Source organism: Galeopterus variegatus, unplaced genomic scaffold (genome assembly GCF_000696425.1).
Source record: "Galeopterus variegatus unplaced genomic scaffold, G_variegatus-3.0.2 Scaffold3264, whole genome shotgun sequence".
In the NCBI taxonomy this organism is placed as follows: domain Eukaryota; kingdom Metazoa; phylum Chordata; class Mammalia; order Dermoptera; family Cynocephalidae; genus Galeopterus; species Galeopterus variegatus.
In genome coordinates, this window is record NW_007729375.1 from 310,095 (window position 1) to 316,515 (window position 6,421).

Consider the following 6,421-nt stretch of genomic DNA (forward strand, 5'->3'; position numbering starts at 1 on the left):
AATACCTTGTAGGAAGATGTAGAACTAAATTTTTCTGTATTTGCCAATATTTTTAGGGTGTGTAGGTGTGTATAAATCTGACTTGAATAGTTTCTCTTTTGTTAATAGGTGCAAAAAATTATTGAAATAAATATTTAGGAGAATTCTACTAAAGAAATTATCAGGTCTAAAAATAAATTTGGAAAAAAGAAGATAAAAATGGATATAAAATAATAAGTTTAAAAGTTAAAAAAAATCATGCTACTGAAATGATATAAAATATACTTTTAAATGTACATATAATGTTTAAAAGGAAAAAGAGAATTTTTTTATTATATTTTATTTTTTATTTTTATTTTTATTTTTTATTTATTACAAATATTCATGAGATACAAAGCTGATTGTCCCCCCTCCTGCCCATTATGTGGGGGCCAGATTCATACTGCAGGCATACCCATTACCAGAAATTACTTTTGTACCCTTAGTCCCCTTCCAGTTATCCTCCAACCTCCCTCCCCATCTGCTTCTCCCCTCAACTCCAATTTGTAGCCCTAGGAATGTTCCCTCCCTCTATTGGATCACGGCACTACTGTGGTCTTTCTTTCCTGCCTTCCTCTCTCTCTCTTAGCTCCCACATATGAGTGAGCACATGAGGTATTTAACCCTCTGTGCTTTGCTTGTTTCACTCAACATAAGTTTCTCCAGGTTCATCCATGTTGTTGCAAATGGGAGTATTTCATTCTTTTTTATGGCAGAGTAGTATTCCATAGTGTATATATACCACAGTTTCCTTATCCAGTCATCTACTAATGGACATTTAGGTTGGTTCCATTTCTTGGCTATTGTAAACAGAGCTGTGATGAACATGAGAGTGTAGATATCTCTTTGACATGATGATTTCCATTCCTCTGGATATATACCCAGAAGAAGGATTGTTGGATCATATGGAAGATCTATGTGTAGTTGTTTGAGAAACCTCCAAATTGTTTTCCAAAGTNTTGAAAAATGTATATTCAGCTCCTTTGCCCATTTTTTAATTGGGTCATTTATTTTTTTACTATATAAATGCTTGAGTTCTATGTATATTCTGGATATTAGTCTCTTGTTGGATGCATAGTTGGCAAAAATTTTCTCCCACTGTGTATGTAGGTTGTCCTTTAACTCTCTTAATGGTTTCTTTTGCTGTGCAGCAACTTTCTAGTTTGATATAGTCCCATTTGTTTATTTTTTTTCTTTTGGTGCTTGTGCTTTCGGGCTCATGTTAATAAAGCTTGTGCACTGACCTAACTCCCGAAGTGTTTCACTTATATTTTCTCTTAGTAATTTTACAGTTTGGGGTCTTATACCTAGGTCTTTAATCCATCTTGAGTTGATTTTAGTGTATGGTGAGAGATGCATATCTAGTTTCATTCTTCTGCATATGGATATCCAGTTTTCCCAGCACCACTTGTTGAAGAGACCATCTTTTTTCCAATGTAGATATTTGTTCCCTTTGTCTTATATCAGATGGCTATAAGCCTGAGGTGTGATTTCTGGGTTCTCTTATCTACACCACTGGTCTGAATGTCTATTTTTATACCAGTACCCTGTTGTTTTGGTTACAACAGCTTTGTAGTATACTTTGAAGTCAGGCAGAGTTATGCCTCTGGCTTTGTACTTTTTTTTTCTCAAGATTTCTTTGGCTTTTTGGGGTCTTTTGTTTTTCCATATGACAGGTAAGATTGTGTTTTCCATTTCTGTGAAGAATGTCATTGGTATTTTGATGGGGATTGCATTGAATCTGTAGATTGCTTTGGGTAGTATAGACATTTTCACAATGTTACTTCTTCCAGTCCAAGAGCATGGAATATCTTTCCATCTTTTTGTGTCTTCTTTAATTTCTTTCAGAAGTGGTTTGTAATTCTCATTGTAGAGGTCTTTCACCTCCTTGGTTAAATTGATCCCTAGGTATTGTATTTTTTGGTGACAACTGTAAATGTGCTTACTTTCTTTATTTCTCTTTCTGTTAATTCATTATTTGAGCATATAAATGTTACTGATTTTGGTGCATTTATTTTGTATCCTACAACATTACTGAAGTTATTAACCAGCTCTAGAAGTTTTTTGATAGAGCCTTTAGGTTTTTCTGAATATAGTATCATGTCATCTGCAAATAGAGAAAGTTTGACTTCATTTTCTCCAATCTGTATTCCCTTTATTTCTTTCTCTTGCCTGATTGCTCTAGCTAGTACCTCCAGTACTATGTTGAATAGAAGTGGTGAGAGTGGACAACCTGGTCTTGTTCCTGTCCTTAAGGGGAAGGCCTTCAATATTTCCCCATTCAGAGTAATACTGGCAGTGGGCTTGTCATAAATGGCTTTTATTGTGTTAACATATTTTCCTTCTATACCTAATTTGTTGGGAGTCTTTATCATAAAGGAATGTTGAATTTTGTCAAATGCTTTTTCAGCATCTGTTGAGATAATCATATGGTCTTTGTCCTTGAGCTTGTTGATGTGATGTATCACATTTATTGACTTTCATATGTTGAACCATCCTTGCATCCCTGGGATGAATCTCACTGATCATAGTGTATAATTTTTTTAATATGTTGCTGTATTCTAATTGCTAATATTTCAATAAGGATTTTAGCATCTAGGTTCATCAAGGATACTGGCCTGTAATTTTCTTTTTTTGTTGTGTCTTTATCGGGTTTTGGTATCAGAGTTATGATGGCCTCATAGAATGAGTTTTGGAGAGTAACGTCTGTTTCAATTTTTTGAAACAGTTTCATGAGAATTGGTATTAACTCCTCTTTAAAAGTTTGATAGAATTCAGCTGTAAAGCCATCTGGACATGGAATTTTTTTTTGTTGAAAGATTGCTTATTACTACTTCAATCTCCTTGCTTGTTATTGGTCTGTTCAGGTTTTCTATCTCTTCTTGGATCAGTCTTGGTAATTTGTATATGTCTAGAAACTTATCCATATCTTCCAGGTTTTCATATTTGTTGTCATACAGTTGTTTATAATAGTTTCTAATGATTCTTTGTATTTCTGTTGTGTCAGTTGTAATGACTCCCTTTTCATTTCTGATTTTTGTTATTTGGATATTTTGTTTATCTTCTCAAAAAACAACTTTTAGTTTTGTTGACCTTTTCTATTGTTTTTTGGGGTCTCTAATTCATTTGGTTCTGTTCTGGTGTTAATTATTTCTTTCCGTCTACTAAATTTAGGTTTGTATTGTTGTTGTTTTTCAAGTTCTTTGAGGCATAGCATTAGGTCATTTATTTGGAGTCTTTCCATTTTTTTTGATATATGCATTTACTGTGATATATTTGCCTCTTAGTACTGCTTTTGCAGTATCCTACAAGTTTTGGTATGATGCATCTTTATTCTCATTAGCTTCTAGAAACTTTTGGATTTCCTATTTAATTAATTCTTGGACCCGTAGGTCATTCAGGAGCCTATTATTTATTTTCCATGAATTTGTATAGCTTACAGTGTTTTGCTTATTGTTTATCTTCAGTTTTAGTCCATTGTGGCCTGAAAAGATTGTTGGAATGATTTCAGTTTTTTAAAATTTGCTGAGACTAGATTAGTGACCTAATATGTGGTCTATCCTGAAAAATGTACCATGAGCTGATGAGAAATAAGTGTATTCTTTAGCTGTTGGGTGAAATGTTCTGTATATATCTGCCAAGTCCAGTTGGTCTAGGGTGTAGATTAAATCCTGTGTCTCTTTGTTGACTTGTTGCCTGGAAGTCCTGTCCCATACTGAGAGAGGGATGTTCAGATCACCCACTATTAATGTATCAGGTCTTATCTCCTTCTTTAGGTCTAAGGGTGTTTGCTTGATATATCTGGGTGCTCTGGTATTGGGTGCATACATGTTCTGGATTGTTATGTCTTCTAGGTGGAGAGTTCCCTTTATCATTATATAATGACCTTCTTTGTCTTTTTAAATGTTTTTTGGTGTAAAGTCTATTTTGTCTGATAGAAGAATAGCTACTCCTGCTCGTTTTTGGTTTCCATTTGCATGTTATATCTTTTTCCGTCCCTTCACTTTTAGTCTATGAATGTCTTTACCAGTGAGGTGGGTCTCTTGAAGAAAGCATATACTTGGGTCTATCTTTTGAATCCAGTCAGTTAGTCTTTGTCTTTTGAATGACGAATTTAGTCCATTCACATTTAGAGTAGTTATTGAGAAGCATTGTTTAATTCTTGTCATTTAATTGCTACTTGTTTAGGTGGTTTAAATATCTTTTGATCGTTATTTACCCTTTTATTTCTCTTCTTCAATGTGAGTTGGGAATTTTAGGCAGAATAATATAGGTTCTTTCTCTTTCTTGCTGGCATTTTTGTTTTAACTGTGGGTTTGCTCTTTCTTGTGTATTCGTGGTGATGGTCACCATTATTCAGATTTCAGGTGAATGACTCCCTTGAGAATTTCTTGCACGGCTGGTTGTGTGGTGGCAAACTCCCACAGCTTTTGTTTGTCTGAGAAAAACTCCCACAACTTTTGTTTGTCTGGTAAATACACTATTTCTCCCTTGTTTCTGAAGGAGAGTCTTGATGGGTAAAGAATTATTGGCTGGCAGGTTTTTTCTTTTAGTATTTTAAATATATTGTTCCACTTTCTTCTGCCCTGTAGGGTTTCGGTTGAGAAGTCTGCTGTTAGTTTGATGGGGGTTCCCCTTTAAGTGACCTGATGCTTTTCTCCTGCTGCTTGTAGCATTCTCTCTTTGTCTTTGAGCTTTGCAAATTTAACTATAATATGTCTTGGGGAGGAGCTTTCTGGGTTGAATCTGTTTGGGGACTTTTGAGCTTCGTGGATCTGAAGGTCTGTATCTTGCCCTNGTGATGGTCACCATTATTCAGATTTCAGGTGAATGACTCCCTTGAGAATTTCTTGCACGGCTGGTTGTGTGGTGGCAAACTCCCACAACTTTTGTTTGTCTGGTAAATACACTATTTCTCCCTTGTTTCTGAAGGAGAGTCTTGATGGGTAAAGAATTATTGGCTGGCAGGTTTTTTCTTTTAGTATTTTAAATATATTGTTCCACTTTCTTCTGCCCTGTAGGGTTTCGGTTGAGAAGTCTGCTGTTAGTTTGATGGGGGTTCCCCTTTAAGTGACCTGATGCTTTTCTCCTGCTGCTTGTACCATTCTCTCTTTGTCTTTGAGCTTTGCAAATTTAACTATAATATGTCTTGGGGAGGAGCTTTTTGGGTTGAATCTGTTTGGGGACTTTTGAGCTTCGTGGATCTGAAGGTCTGTATCTTGCCCTACACCTGTAAAGTTTTCTGTTATTATTTCCTTGAGTAGGTTTTTGATACCTTTTCCTTTCTCCTGCCCTCCAGGAATACCCACAATTCATATGTTAGAGCACTTGAGATTATCTGTTATCTCTCTTAGGTTTTCCTCATTATTTTAAATTCTCTTTTTCTTTTTTTTTTCTGCCTGAGTTATTTCAAAAAGACCATCTTCAAGCTCTGAAATTCTTTCTTCTGCTTGCTCTGCCCTGCTGCTCAAGCTCTCAGTCATGTTTTCTATTTCATTGAGTGAGTCTTTCATTTCTAGAAGTTCTGCTACACTCTTTTTTAAGGTATTAATCTCTTTGTAGATTTCCTCCTTCATATTCTGGATGTTTTTTCTTATTTCATTGTGTTTTCTAATTGAGTCTTCCTTTATTTCTTCAAGTTTTCTTAAGATCATTGCTCAAAATTCTTTTTCAGACATTTCAAGGATTCCCTGTTTCATGGAGTCTGACTTTGGGGCATTACTGTATCCTTTTGGTGGTGTCATTTCTTCTTGATTGTTTGTACTTCTAGTGTTTTTTCGCTGATGCTTAGTCATTTGGTAAGGGGTTTGCTTCTTCTGTTGCATTGAGGCTGGCTATGGAGTGGCCTTGATTGCTACTGTGGGGGTGAACTATCTTTGCTTGACAGTAGGTGTGTTGGTGGTTATGTGAAATCAACTTGGCTCCTGTTTGAGACTCTGTGGTTGTAGAATGAGTCCCTAGCACATGGAGTTCTGCTGGGACAATCTCAGTGGGTTGGATCCCTCGGCTGGCTCCCCCCTGAAGAGAAATGTTAAAGCGATAACATTAGAGGAGTCTTTATAATAAATTATATTTTAATATAAAGCCAGCTGGAGAATAGACTAAGAGGGATAAAAGAAAACCAGTACTAGAATTTATTGGAACAATGTTTTAACCATTTTCTTTTCTTTTTGTTTGCTAATTCCTAGCAGTAGTAATTTTTGTGAAACAGGGTGTTTTTCATATGCATTTTATGTAAAAATTCCATGTAATTATAGTTGTCTGAAAAGTTTCTTCTTCCAGAAGGTCATTGATATAGTGGTGGAACTATTTAGACAAACACTCACAATTTAAAATTGTATTTTATTATTATTCAGAGTGATTCCAAAATATTACAGCACATTTAGTAAACAGCATATGCTAG